This window comes from Alosa alosa, chromosome 1 (assembly GCF_017589495.1).
Source record: "Alosa alosa isolate M-15738 ecotype Scorff River chromosome 1, AALO_Geno_1.1, whole genome shotgun sequence".
Lineage (NCBI taxonomy): Eukaryota > Metazoa > Chordata > Actinopteri > Clupeiformes > Clupeidae > Alosa > Alosa alosa.
Genome location: NC_063189.1, coordinates 16,634,300 through 16,649,267, shown reverse-complemented (window position 1 = coordinate 16,649,267; position 14,968 = coordinate 16,634,300).

The following is a 14,968-nucleotide window of genomic DNA, read 5'->3' as shown; positions in this document are numbered from 1 at the left end:
CAGATTGCCACTGAAGAGCTGGCAGGACGCTCATGTGTTCTGAATAATTTATTCATATTATGTATGCATGTATGTATTTGTATATTGAACGCAAATATTATGGATCGCTGGGTGACACGTGAAATATTGCCGACATGCCCACAAAGACCCATACTTCCAGCATGGTATGCCAGCTGTGTCAAATAAAACTATCTCCCTGGATAGTAAGGCAGAAAAGACTATTTACACCATGTAACACCCATGGTAAGCACTCAGCCTCATATCTCAATATTTACTCTCTAAAGGATTTCACAGCGTAATAACATAATCACTGCACTGTAACATTCTTCATTTCTATTCTGCAAAAAGATTTGAGAAGAATCAAGTCCAACTTTGTTGTCAGTAAAATGAGCATAGCATTTGTTGAGGCCAGAGGGCCAGATTCTCCCTGTACTGATTCACTGTTTATGTTGTGATACAGTATGTCTAAGTCTAAATACAGACAGAAGGTGGCATCTGTTTTTTTTTTAGGACCCTTCATTTGCAGAACACATTGATATTATTATTCCGTCATTAAGCACATGGCTTTCTCCCTCTTGACTGAGTGCGGCTCAATAATATGCAAATGGGATGAAATACAATTTTCTCCAGGTATGGGGAGAGTACACATTGTTTTCAACTCGAATGAAAAATACCGTTCTAGCCATCCAGTGCAAGTGCACCCTCTGCAAACAAATTCCAATTAGAGCTCAGTGATTAAACAAAGTGTGCCTCTGCGGCAGCCTCGTCACTCCCACCTCACCTTGCACCCTCCATGTCGGCCTGCGCTCCATTCCGCTATCTGCCTGGCCTGCTCGCCACACACAGGGATGGCGACCGACTGGCTCCACTGCCTCTGGGTGCTGATTGGTTTGTGTATGGACCCTTTCAACAATAAAAACAAAAACAATGCTTGAACGTTCTATTTGGGCCCCAATCTACTTCCTCTGCATTAAGATAACATATGGAATGTTAAAACGGAAGCCTTGTGGGGCCAACTATGATGCTGATAATGGAACTCTCTTGAAAGGGTCTATAAATGGGTTCACAGGCTCTTCTGATTCTGGATGTGGGCTACAGTTGTGTGATCACGCCCACATATCACAGTTTCGATGACTGTGTCTTCAAATATGTTTTTCTGCTGCTGATGAACCGAGGAGGAAATGTGTGATTTGAAGAATGCAGATCTGGAAGGTAGGAGTGGGCCTTTGGAGCTCTGGAGCAGAAAAAACGGGAAACTAGGCATTAGGTATAAATGAAAGCATATGGAGGTTGGACACAGGTGCAGGAAGATGATGAAAAACAAGTTGGTGTACAAGAAAAGCAAAAATGTCCGCTCACTGACTTCATGGCCTGGTTTTGACTCAGGGTGCCCTCTAGGCTAAAACATTACGGCTTTAAAATGTATTTTGGGAGCTCATAAAGTCTATGTAGAGACATGAAGAGAAACCGTGCCAGCACTGGCCAGGTTTTTCCTGACGTATTTCAGCACAAAAATATCTGAGTGGAAATGGCTGAAGAGAAGTAGAGAAGCATTTCAAATTCAACAAATGGATGCACGAGCAGTACATACACACCTAGTACAAAGGACAAATCATCTCATTACCAGACACATGCAGTCAGGGTCGGAGACGGGCCACTTTTCTAAATATTTCAAAACACTTTTGGCAAAACTATTTTGTGCAGTAAGCCCATTTCACAGTGTCCAGGTGCCTCAAAGATTTGTGCGGAATTAATACTAAAGCATTGTGTACGTGCAAACCTGGGAAGTAGCGTACGCCCAAATTCTGATGTATGAGACTGCGTATGCAGCATTCCACCAGCTTTTCTTTGTCCATCCCAACGTGAAATTAAGCGCACATGCATGAGCACACTCCTCCCTCTCTCCTTCCTAAATCATTTTAATACGCTAACTAGAAGGCCACTCAAGAGCGCAGACCTCCACAAAGACAATTTGGCCTACCCCATGACAGGTGACAGGGTTTGCATAATGGGGTAAAAATAACTGCATTAAAGCAACACCAAAGAACTTTTCCTCTGTCGCACCCACACTATTTGTTTATCCAGCACCGGCTTTGCAAATAACGATGTCCATAGACAAGGTAGAATATGTTGCATGATTTTATGAAAGTACGATGTATTGCGACATCATGCAAGTCAAATTTGTAGTTTCTTATGTCTCATTCCATCGAACTACAGATCCGCTACCCGATCTGGCAAACTTACATAGTGCGGTTATAGCCGATAGAGGGCCGCGAATCGAATGCAGAAGTGCCGTTCACCCTGTTACGAGTTGATGAACCACTGAAACAATTTTGGAAACATTATTTTAAGGTACAAAAAACTCTTTGATGTTGCTTTAATTAAATATGCAGTTGATATTCATCAAATCAATCATGTCCAAGTAAGAGACCACGCATCGCGCAGCCAGAGTAAAATAACCAAAGTTGATCTACTGTAAGCCATATTGCCTTTATGATTTTGGATTATATCCCAATAATTTGTGTGACAACAATAATACAAATGGTTCTTCCATGAAATTCAAAGTATGGAGTCAATCACACTAAGGGAAATAGCTACAACTTGCCCTTATTAGTCAGGCTGTAGCCCAACATGGATGACGTTTGGATGAACACTTGGATGATCCTGTCCCATAGGCTACTGCCATTTTTCACTGGAATACCATGTTGACAAGAAATCCCCTGTGGTAAGCAGCCTACTTTAACTCATAAGAGCCTATGTCATTTCTAAAAAAAATGAAAACTATCGGAGATATCAAGGGAAAAACGCCCCGGCAAATGTTCAAGGCATGGGCAAATGCGTTAAGTCAACCCCATTCATCACACATTTCGTGGAAAGCTCTTCAAAATCTGAAAAGCCATCAGCAATCATGGAACTAAATATCGGCACTGTCTAAATAGCTTTCACATTCCCTTTTAATTCTTGATATCCTCTTATAAGGCTACAGTTGTCATTATGCTGTATTGCGCAGTGTTTGCACATGTTGCATGTACATGTATTTAGGTCTGTACCTCGAAGTGTTATCATTTTATAACCCACATTCACAATACTGTGCAATTAAAGGCCTAGACTCGTGATCAATAGGCTAACAACTATGTTGTTGCGCTGCACACACTGGAAATATACGTACTGGAAATATGCGTACGGCAGATATGAAGTTGGCGCGGAGAAACCCAGGAGAAACGCACATTCTCACATTCATTTCACTCTTGATACATCTGACCGAGAGTGGGAAAGATGATGTACACAACATTTTTGTGTGTACGCAAGTTTTGTACATGAGGCCCCAGGTGCCCAGGCTTCGCTGATGTTAATGATGCCTTAATTGGCAGGGTGAAACGTCTTCATTTTTCTGTCTTTTCTGTGGACTGTGCTGTTCCAGCAGAAGTTGGGTTACATGGTGGCAAGATCTTGTGAACTGGTATTTTGTTCAAAATGATGATAAAAAAAAATCATGCACAAACCGTGTACATTTTATGAAGCTGTTTCATAAACTTTTTATGCTCATACAGTTTATAACATAATACATATGTAATATTACAAATGTAATATCTATGCATGCTAGTTGGGCTCTTTTTTTTATTTTACCTTGTTTGACATGCTTTTACAGTGACACCGAAAAGCACAGAGGAAATTGTGTCCGTTCAATCATGTCCCTGGCTAGTGTTGTCCTTAGCTCTCTTGGCTAAGCATTGCTGTAGCCCATCACAAATTGAATTGATATAAGAGGATTATCAAGTTAAGAGCTCAATCATGAGAACCTGAGATACCTAAGAAATAAATTACATTCAACAACAACTAAATACATGTGTGTGTGTGTGTGTGTGTGTGTGAGAGAGAGAGAGAGAGAGAGAGAGACAGGATGAAAGTGTGGGATAGAATATTACAGAGATGCATACAGATGCATACATGCAGATGCATACAGAGATGCATACAGATGCATACATGCAGATGCATACATGTGCGTTTGTTCTATGACGGTTGTTTCTGTGTGTAAGATGGAGGGAGCCTGCCACAAGATGGCTGCTCCATTTCAGCCATCTGCGATTGACCTCCTGGGTCAGTGGAGAGAGAGAAAGTGTGTCAGAGCATAGAGTCTCCTTTGGGTACAAAAAGCTCAGCAGCAAAAATATTTACTACTCCTGTGAAACTCTTTGGATTAGGCACTGATTTGTGACTTTGATTTCCTTTTTGGTACAAGAGGATTATCCTTCAACAATTTGTTATTAAAGTCCAAATAAGATTCATTGGTGTGTACACGTGTCCAAGCAGGGAACGGCCAGAGGCAACACGCACATTTTCAGAAACGGACAGGGGGGCTTATAAAATCCAAAGACTAAACATGACATGAGATGCACTCAACAATGAGAAGTCATGACAGAAAGGCACAAAGCTGAGTCTCATAGAGACCAACAGAAAGAGACAGAGCAAGAGAGATGGGGAGAGATGAACATGCAGTGGTGGAATAAGGGTGAGAAGTGTGTCAAACGTCTGAGACTCGGGGTGTGTGAGGCAGTGGCGCTCCCGGCAGCGGGGATTAGGCCACCAAGTGGAGCGAGAAGGACAGTAATGAAGCAGAGAGCTGCGCGGCTCTGCCGCAGTCGGACCGCACTAATGATACAGCAGCTCCATCTGCCCACTGACACCACGCCACGCACTGGGCGCAGCCCAGAGAGCTGCATGGTGCTCACAGCACACTGGAGCAAGCAGCCCAGCTGCGACGACTCAGTGGGACGGCATGGCAGCGGACAAACACCCCTCTCTCAGAAGTGGGTTAGTTACAGCACACGGATGCACTGCAAAAACCGACAGAGTTTAGTTCCAGTAGTCATGTTGCAATGCACTTTGTATACATCTTACAGAGAGGTCATAGCATGCATTGTAATACCAGCCAGCCATACGAAGAACTTAGTCATGGGAAACCACAAAGTACCAAAGTAAACAGGCAAATGTAAACAAAGTTCCTCTCCACTATAGCATCTGACAATCTGAATCTCATTTGTGGTAAAGGGAGACACTCTTTGTCACTGTGTTTCCCAACCATTTTGAAAGAAATGCCAATATTGCACTAATGCTGTCTTATCAAGGTCAGTGGGTCAAAGAAGTGAGAGAAGACATTAGAGCCAGTGTTGCCAGATTGGGTTGAGTGATTTCTGCCCATTTACGTTCAAAAACCCGCCCTTTTCGGCAAAAAAAGGCCCAAACAACGATTTTGCCATAGAGAACCATTACACTCAAAATTTTATTAGCCCGCCCAAATCTTATTTTCCCTCGCCCGACGAAGTCAAAAGAAGCCCAATCTGGCAACACTGATTAGAGCAGTCAAAGTAGTTATTGTTTACTACAATTCTTTGCTCACTTTCATATAGATTTTAAGATTCTGTCAAGGTAGACCCTCCACCCATTCTGCTCCATTTTTGTTTATTTCAATAATCAGAAAATTGTGTGGATTGCAGCGGTGTCAAAAACACAATCCAATGTCAGGTGGAAGCTGAGGTGCTGTCATAGAATTCTGCCTTCCGGTATTCAGTTATACAAGTAGCAGGCTGTTCAGCTCACAGTGCCTCATTCAATGAAAGCAATTTCCATAAATCAAAGCCTAGCTTCACTATTGACTTTTAATTTGATAATGACATATAACTTGAGCTTCAAAGTTATGGTTAAATTGATGGATTAACATCTAAGGGTATTGTTTGATGCTATTAGAATACTGTTGACAAAACAGTCATCAATTGACTTTCAGTTGACATCAAAGGGAGTCAAAGCAGAGGAATGGTATTGTAAAAATGACTTTCATCACTGAGATGGAAGGAGGAAATTGCTTTTGATCTCAGAGGAAATCCACTTGACGCACTGTAAATGGCAGAGAGGAAAGTGTACAAAGTAAAATTTCCTCTGCAAACTGAGCCTTGATATTTTCACTCTATCAGTTACAGCATGCATCTTATCTCAGTAAAGATGTCCCCCCTTTTTAAAGTCCATTCTTTTCAACATACTGACGATCAATACTTTCTAAATAACTGGCTCACTTTCCCTTTTGCATCATATGGTTTTTAAATCCTCATTCATTCACGCTTGAGTTGTGACGTGATTGGAACAAATAACTGATATGTAGGCCTATTCAAGATATATAATGTAAGACATGCTGTAAAGCAACTTGCTATTGCAGTCAAACACTTCAAGGCTAGATCAATGCTAAACACTTACAGTAGTTTGCCATTTTCAATATTTGATGACATTTCACTATTGATGCATTTTTAAACAGCTTCAGACCAATTCACATTTGAACACCATCTGAAAGCCTTTTGTAATTGAAAAAGGTAAAATAACATGTTATTTCTTAGAATCAAAATTACAAGGCCATCATGTAAGCTGCTAGAATAACTGCAAATCCAACACCCAAGACTAGACTTGTTTTTAACTAGCCCAATAATACAATTTAATGTTATCATCATGTGTTATTAATCAATTTTTATATCACAGGACTTGTGATAGTTGACAACACAGACTGTGATGCAGTTGATTGTACATATTAAGAGCATGACAGCAGCAGTGTCTGCTCTGCAGTCTCCACCAAAAACACTCGAAAGTCAAACTGAATGCATCCTGGAGGTTGTGCTCACACACTTTTCAACTTTAATTTGGCGCTAACTTACATTGACACACGCTCATCGCCCGGGTGATAATGACATTTAAATTACACGGCGGCACCCAGTAATTCGGCTTCCATTATTCCACCACTTTGTGTCTGAGCTCAGCGGAGCAGGGGGTGGAGGAGGTGGCTCTCCAGGGGGCCTCTGTCTAATTAAATCACGGGATAAAAGAACACATCCTCCATCTCCCTCCGTCATTTCCTCTGATGGATCCTGATCACCTGGAGCACCAACCTGCCAGAGTCTGACAAGCACGCTTCATTTTCCATAGGAGTTTCTCAGACGACGGTGAAGGCAGCAAGACAACTTTTCAGCCCCAACAGCTCATGCAGATGAAAGTCCTCTGAGGAGAATGTTAGTATTTCACTAACAGGAACAAGGTACAGGAAAAAGCTTTTCCTGGTTCCCTTTTGATACATACAGAAAATGTAGACCTACTGTACATAACAAATGAAATTAAGTCGTTTGGTTAAGTTGATAAAGAAATAGAGCATGTAACATGAATTCATATTACAACTATGAGACCCAAAGACCGCCCTCAACCCACCTGTGGAGGTCTTGTGCATTTTAAGACATTACTTGGATTGCACTTGTTCCCATCAATGGAGATCTAATCAGAGCGCCAAAAATAAAATGGCCCTCCATAATTGCAGGTTAATGAGAAGCTGTGGTCTGAGCATCAGGAGACAAGTCCTAACACTCTCTCCATTGATCGCTGTTATCACACTCCTGCACACTGGCGTTTGGGGTCTCATTTGTCAGGGGGTTTTAGAGAAAAAAAAGGCATATGCATACGTCTGTGAACTCGCTTAGCACAAAACCTTTAAACATTAGGTGTATGAGGCAATCCCATGGTTATGCACACAGGAGATTTCTGTTGCAATTTAAATTTGATCAAATTGCTTAGAGCTCTGGGCAGAATTAGATTGCAATCAATTAACCACATACCGGTAAGTATCACATAGCCGTTGGCATGACAATGCAATAATTTAAGAAATAGAATGGCAAACTCAATACATTTAATGATGGTACATTTAATGAATCTCAAGAGTGGTTCTTGATTCTGTGCAAGAATGAGGCTTGTTGACCCTGCCTCTGGGAGAATGCAAAACAGAAGAAGGGGAAAATGAAAAAGAAAGTGAGATGCTGTCCGGAGCATGGCCAAACTAAAATGGCTTGTTGAAGTAAAGCAACATCCACAGTGTTTTTCACTACTGGACAGTGACTTCCTAATAGCCTTCATACAGTTTCAGAAATGTGCTTATTGGCAAATAATGACAGTATGTTCCATCTTTGCCAACAGTTCTCCTGCACTGATCCCTGAACATAATTTGACACAATGGGAATATGACAGCTGACTTTTCATCACTGAAGAGAAATTGAGACAAAGATGAAATCACCTGCCAACAGTACAATGTCCTCCACAGAGTGGAGGTATGCCTAGGTTACATAGGCATAGGTCTCAAAACACATGCCATGATACACATGATACACTCAGTTGGATAGAACATCCATCTTTAAGGTAGCAGAGTACAGCGAAACAAAAACCATGACTCATAATCGACTCTTTTTCCCTCTGTGCTCCATTTCTTCCGCAACCCCAATTCCCTCGCCCCCTGAAGCAGCTTCTGAGACAGCCTGAAAGCAGGTATTTGATCCGCAACACTTCCATTTTGAGACAAGGGCGCACCCCTGTCAAAAAGAGATGACATGTACAAAGGCACGATTGAAAAGATCACTTGCTATCCATCTACCCTGTCTCTCTTAGAAAGAGCCATGTCTTACAGGTGTGGAGTCAAAGGTGACCGAGCAGTTCTCCAGTGGAGAGGAAAAATGGAAAAACAACAAAAAATGTCTCCTTCAGTTTTTCCAAGAAAGGTCCATTCTTGAAGGAACAACTAAATTGTGATCCCCATCTGGCAGCCTATGAAATCCAGAGTTCCAACAACAAGGTGCCATCTGTTGCTTCTTACTGGAAATTTGAGTAGCAGCAACAGTTAATTTGTTGCTTATGTTTATTCTTGTGGTACAGACACTTCTGTCCAAAGTTACTTAAAATTATACCAATAAACATTACATTAACTTACAAAAAAAAAACTTACATCAATGAACATTACATTAACATTACAAAACTAACAGTTTAAAGTAGTCATATATTAATATTAGTAATAAACAAAACAACATGTAAACTACAAAACATACAAACCAGATTCTTTTTTTGTAAAAAAGAAAGGTAAACTGAATGTTTGAATGTGTTTGCACTGACAGAACTCAACACACAGACTTATGACTTATGTAATACTGGTAACATGTTGAACTTGTTACCAGTAACAACTAGATAAGGGTCCGATGTTGAATCATGTTACACTTCATAATATAGTCAGACAGAGCACGAGGGCATTTAATGGTAATATAAATTAAAGCCCATAGCAAGTTATTTGAAAGCCCATAGCAAGTTATTTGCTGCTGTGGATTGGCCAGTGGCTGTTCAGGTGTGACCTTGCGACTGGTGCCAGAATGAGATGCTTTTTTGGGGTCACAATGCAGCAGTCAAATGTAAAATATGTCCTCAGTAAGAGTAATAAAACCAATCAAATGTCATTGAGTTTAACAAAGACCTCAAACTTCCACCTTAAAGAGAAAACATACTGTTTTTGAATGTTATTGCCAAATGCCTTTGAATAAAAGACTGCACCTAATCTTCATTTAACTCTGCCCCGTGGTCTTCAAATGTACAGAAATGAACCTTGAATTGCTTTCAAAAGCTTCAATTATGCAAAGCAGATCAGGCATTCAGGCACACTTAAACCTTTTACAGTGTTCACTGTGCCATGGTGGTGTCACATACTCAGAGTCCTTCAGAGGTACGCCACCCCTACACCTCCAAACCACAGTGACCAATTAACTGCAGACCATTACAGAGACCATTACAGGAACTAATGGTTTCAGTGGGCATGGAAAAAGTTGCTCAACTGTAAAGTGCCCAAGTTTTTTAAAAGAGTGCACGCCAGCTGTGAAATATTGTGTGTGGGAAGGTGGGTGAGTAGGGGGCGTCTGGGCGATGGGAGCTGGACTAGTGTGCTCTAGTCTGAAAGTTGTGGGTTCAATTCCCAGCTTCCACCGTTGTGCTCCTTGAGGAAGGCAGTTAACCCCAAGTTGCTCCACAGACAATGTAATCCCTTGTAATATAGTCGACATATGACTGCTAAATGAAATTAATAAATGTATTAATGTATTGTCATGTGAGGTCAGTCTGATTCCTGTTCCCGATTTTGTTAAACTCTTCAGTACCTAACAAGGATGTTGGAACATTAGTGTTGCCTGGTACAATTTGTAGGTATCTTTTGTGTGTGTGTGTGTGTGTGTGTGTGTGTGTGCGTGTGTGTGTGGGTGCGTGCGTGTATGTGTGTGTGTGCGTGTGTGCATGCCTGCGTGCGTGCGTACGTGCTGTGGTGCTGGCGTCTCCATTACTGCGGTGCCAGTGGGACTCCAGTGCAGGAGGAGGCCTGCAGTCAGCACATCACACAGCCGCTGACCTGTCACAACCTCATATGCAGCGCCGCCACAATTATCCGTCTGACAAGCATCTGATCCAGGCCCTGTCTCCTCCACCAGTCTGGCCGGGCCTCACAATTACCCCGACAGTCAGGAGGCTAATAGAGTCCACCTATCCACCCGACGCATTTTATTAGCTCTGTGATGTTGCCCATAAGTGCTCTGATGATGCTTCTCCATCAGGCCATCATGTAGCGGTGAGACGCTAGTAGTCTTTAATAGAGCTTATGCAGAGAGAAGGTGCAGTGGAGTCTCTCTTTAGTGCCTTAGAGACACAGTAAAGAACTGGAAAGGAACTCTGACTGCTGAAAGGCACTCCAGTGTGTCACAGGATTAACAGTCAAGGAGATACATTTAGTGGTAAGAGACTAACTTCCACAGTCCATCATTCAACGTTTCATGTTTGTTACTCTTACACCATGGTGAAATATACATTTTTATATATATTAATTATTCTGGTATCAATTCTCAATTTTTTCTCTCTCTTAATTTGACTCTCTTCACAAGTCATTATCTCCATGAACTCATTAGTTTTAATACTCATTCATATACACTACCAGTCAAAAGTTTGGGGTCACTTATAACATTTCCATTACACTCCATTATAGAGAGAATACCAGCTGAGATCAGTTGCATTGCTTTTTTTAATCAGGGCAGCAGTGTTCAGATTATATTATGTGCTTACATAATTGCAAAAGGGATCTCCAATGATTTTTTTCAGTTAGCCTTTTAAAATGATTTCAGTGGCTCTTACAGGGGAACCATGCAGTTTTACCTTAATTTACCTTTACTTAATAGCTTCGGAGTCAATGGAATGGTTATATGACTTTTTTCCGGGTTGAATGGTGGACGTCTCACTTCGGCCTAGCGTCTGTGAGCGGAAATGATAGCTGGGGGGGGGTAGACTCCCCGCCCCTGCCTTCTTCCATCGGCAGGAATCCAGATCCGCTCATCGCTAGATGGATCAGAGACTTACCTATTCAGGACACTTTCCAAGCTACAGTATTCCTTCTCATATGGAATTGTTAATTGATTCTATTCTGTCTACTGAGTCTTTCTGGTAGAAAAAACAAACTTGCAACTTTGGTCCGGTGGGCGAACGGCCTCAGAGTTAGAAAGTATCGCGGTCTTGTGATGTAACAAATTGCTTTACTACACACATACATGCCAGGCACTGGCTAGAACAAGGTAACGATGGAGTTTCTCAGGCATTCGTCATGGCGAAATGAAGCAGAAAGTGAGTAAACCATTGTCGGAGGAACAGGGAAAGAGGAAACAGCAGACTGACCGAGCGAGGTGTGTCTTAAAATGTATATTCTAAAGCTGCAGGGGGAGATCTCTAGAGAAAACAGCGTAGGGACACTTTAAAATGCACAGGTTGTAGTGCATTTGTTACAGATCCAATTTTATTCAAATGCCTTTAACATGACAAAAGATTTCAAGTGGATTCAAATGAGCCAGCCTGATTGCAGTTCCTGAAAGTAACATCAATTCTTAAAATCATATCAATGCTCACACCATGAAATTTTCATCAAATCACATTAATAATTTAAACATATTATTTTGCTCCTGGCTAAATATGGCTTCAAAATTTAAGTGACCTCTACAGTGCATGAGCACTGCTTTTTCTCCAGACTGATCAGTACCTCATAATTACACTTGATTACAAGCCCAGACAAACTAAGAGCCCTCCAGAGGCTCTCCAAACTCTCATCAGCAGAAACGGGCAGATACCTTTGGACTCAAGGCACCAGGGATTCACTCAATGTCTGAGGAGTTGTGCTTTGATGAACTGGCTTTGACCTTTTGCTGAGCAACTGGGCCCACTGAGTGGTTCAGTTTTTGCATTTAACAAGGGCCAGTGGCCAGAATTCATAGTTTCTGGATGACCTCATTGGTGGTTTGTAGAAAAGCAAATGGTTTGAATCAGACCAGACTTCCAAATGTTGACATCACTTTGGAATACGCTTGATTGATAATTGTCAATTTCATAACAATAGTTATAATAGCTGATGATATGAGTTCCTTTAATTAACTCACTGCCAATTTGAGAAGATATCAATTTCAGTGTCTCTGCTTCAATGCAGATTTCACTCCACATTCAGTCAAAACAACTAAATTGTTTAATTGACTTAGCTCGTATGTCTGTCAATCTTCACTGACATGATTTGAGACTCACTCATCACTGATTGCCAGTTATTTTACTCTGATTTCAGAATGCACTGTGATCTGCCTATTCAGTTAGCTAGTCATCTGGATGAACAAAGGCCACCCATTCTTTTTTCCATGGAAAAATAAACTTCAGTCTGGGTCTCCACAGCCAGACAGTGTGAATAATGAAATTCCTGAACAGAAAAGCCTGGCCAAGTTGGAGAACGTGATGCATCACCCTTAACTCTTTCCTGCCTCACAATACAGAGCAGGGAAATTGCGCCCCATGCATACAGTATTGAGAATGTTTTTTTTAAAACACACACACACACACTGAATAACTTAAATGTTGTAATGTTGTTAACCACAGGCGGATGCAAAGCCATACATATTCACATGCACACCCCCTCTTGATGTCTTTCAACCTTCAACTTGCCAAATGTAACCCCCCACACACACACACACACACACATACACTCACACACTGTTTCTAATTAGGTGCAACATTAGGAGTCACATCCTGTCACATCTTATGTTAAGACAGAGGCTTCAGTTGCAGCTACAGCACCCTATAGGGAATCCTACAAAGCTTCTTTCTCAAGCAATATGACAGGTGGTTGCTACACCAATGTGCACACTGATGTCTTCTGGACACCTCTGCAGTTCTGTCCGAGGACAATTAATGCAAGAATATCACAAGCCTTTGGATTGCAGATATTGGCTAACTGTTGGAGGCTCAGCAATGATGGGTAACACTTTATAATATCTACACACAATGCATCATTTACTAAGCATTTGTAAACAATTAGTAAATGGTTTGTTCATCATTTGTAAAGTATTGTTCCTACATTACATTAATTCTCATCAGTAAAGCATTTGTACACACAGTTGTAAATGGTTTGTTCATAGTGAATAAGCCAATATCTAAAATATGTTTATAAATTGTTTTTAATACTTAATAAATTATGTAATAATTTGTTAATGAAGTAATATTTCCATTATTTAACAGAACTAGTGTTCCAGCTGAATAGTGGCTAGGTTTATTATTAGTGAAAAAGCCTTTGTGCAATGCACAGGTTTCCACCCTCCTCTTTTCAGTAGCATTCCTCGGCGTGACAAGCTCAGTAGGTACCTGTGCATCACGGAGGAGGAGGAGGAAAAGCCTTCACTCACTTGTGGTGAGCCTAATCTGCTGTAGCAGGGATGTTTGCTGGGGCTTTAAAAGAACCTGACAGCAGAAGAAGAAGAGGGAGGCATCCTAACTGTTGTCCAAATTTTATCAAATTGTCTGAGGCAGATTGTCAAAACTTAGACAGATTTCCAATTTATAACAAAAAGTTGGTTACTAAAGATGTCACCCAGAAAAAAAACATGGTGAAATCTTAGGGAAGTATAAGGCCTTGTTATAGTGGATGAGTCCAGATGGTTTACTCAGAGGTGTCAGACATACTGACAGATGCTTGTGCTGCACAGAGAATTTGGTAAGGCTACCAAGGACGTAGGTTTGGTCTGAGCTTTGGTGGGGACACTACTCACTAACCCCCAACCACCCCGAAAAAAAGCCACTCAACTCTTTCAACAGCCACTATAGATATATAAAATGATTAAAATGTGCTACTGTCCAACTACTATCCATGATTAAAATGTACTGTCCAACTTGATCTAACTATACTGTGTAGCCTACATCATCTGATTTTAATATGCACAGATATGTAGTACATTTATTTTCTATTTGGTCTGTTATGAAATCATGCATTGACCCATTGCTCAGTTTTAAGAAACTTAAATACATGCATGCTTAGCATTTTGTGAAAAGAAATCATTAAGGCTACATTGACAAACTCTTAACCGTGCGCTGCCTGTACATTCTCTGATTCTAAGACCATGAAAGACCATGTTGAATTTTACTCTGGAAAATTGGAATTTTTTGGAATTTTACTCTGGAACAGCTAATACACGGGCATTACACCTTTGTGTTCGGTAAGGTCTGCTGTTTATTCTGATATATGGTTTGTCATGTGTTGCGTGAAGAGTGTGTAGCCTACGATATTCCACCGAGACAAATGGATGTGGAGATGGACGCAGAGAATAATTATTAAATCTCTTGAAGTTATTTTTCTCGCAAACTGTTTATCACAGAAAATAGTGGCTAGCTAGCACCGTTTAAAAGCTGAGAAAAGGCTCTATCATGTGACACATGTGTGATGAGTAGCCTACTTCTCGAGGAGTTCAACAGAGAAGAATGGATGAATTTGGACACACTTCATATGCCTTGTAGTGAACTGAAGCTGAAACTGAAGCGCTGCGCCATGCTGCGCAGGAGACTGCGGCTCACTGGTAGTTATTATGGGTAACTTCAAATCAGCGCTATTTACCCTTATAGGCTACTGCACATTACAAGATCAGTACAAGATGATCCGCAGCACTGAAGTGAGAAATGATTTAACTTGTAGCGCATGTGAGCGCTTTTTTCCCCATTTCAACCTGAATTTACGTGGGGACATTTCAGTCATAATTTGACATTGGTGTGGACACGTTCTTCGGTCCCCACGCAAATCTACGCCCCTGAA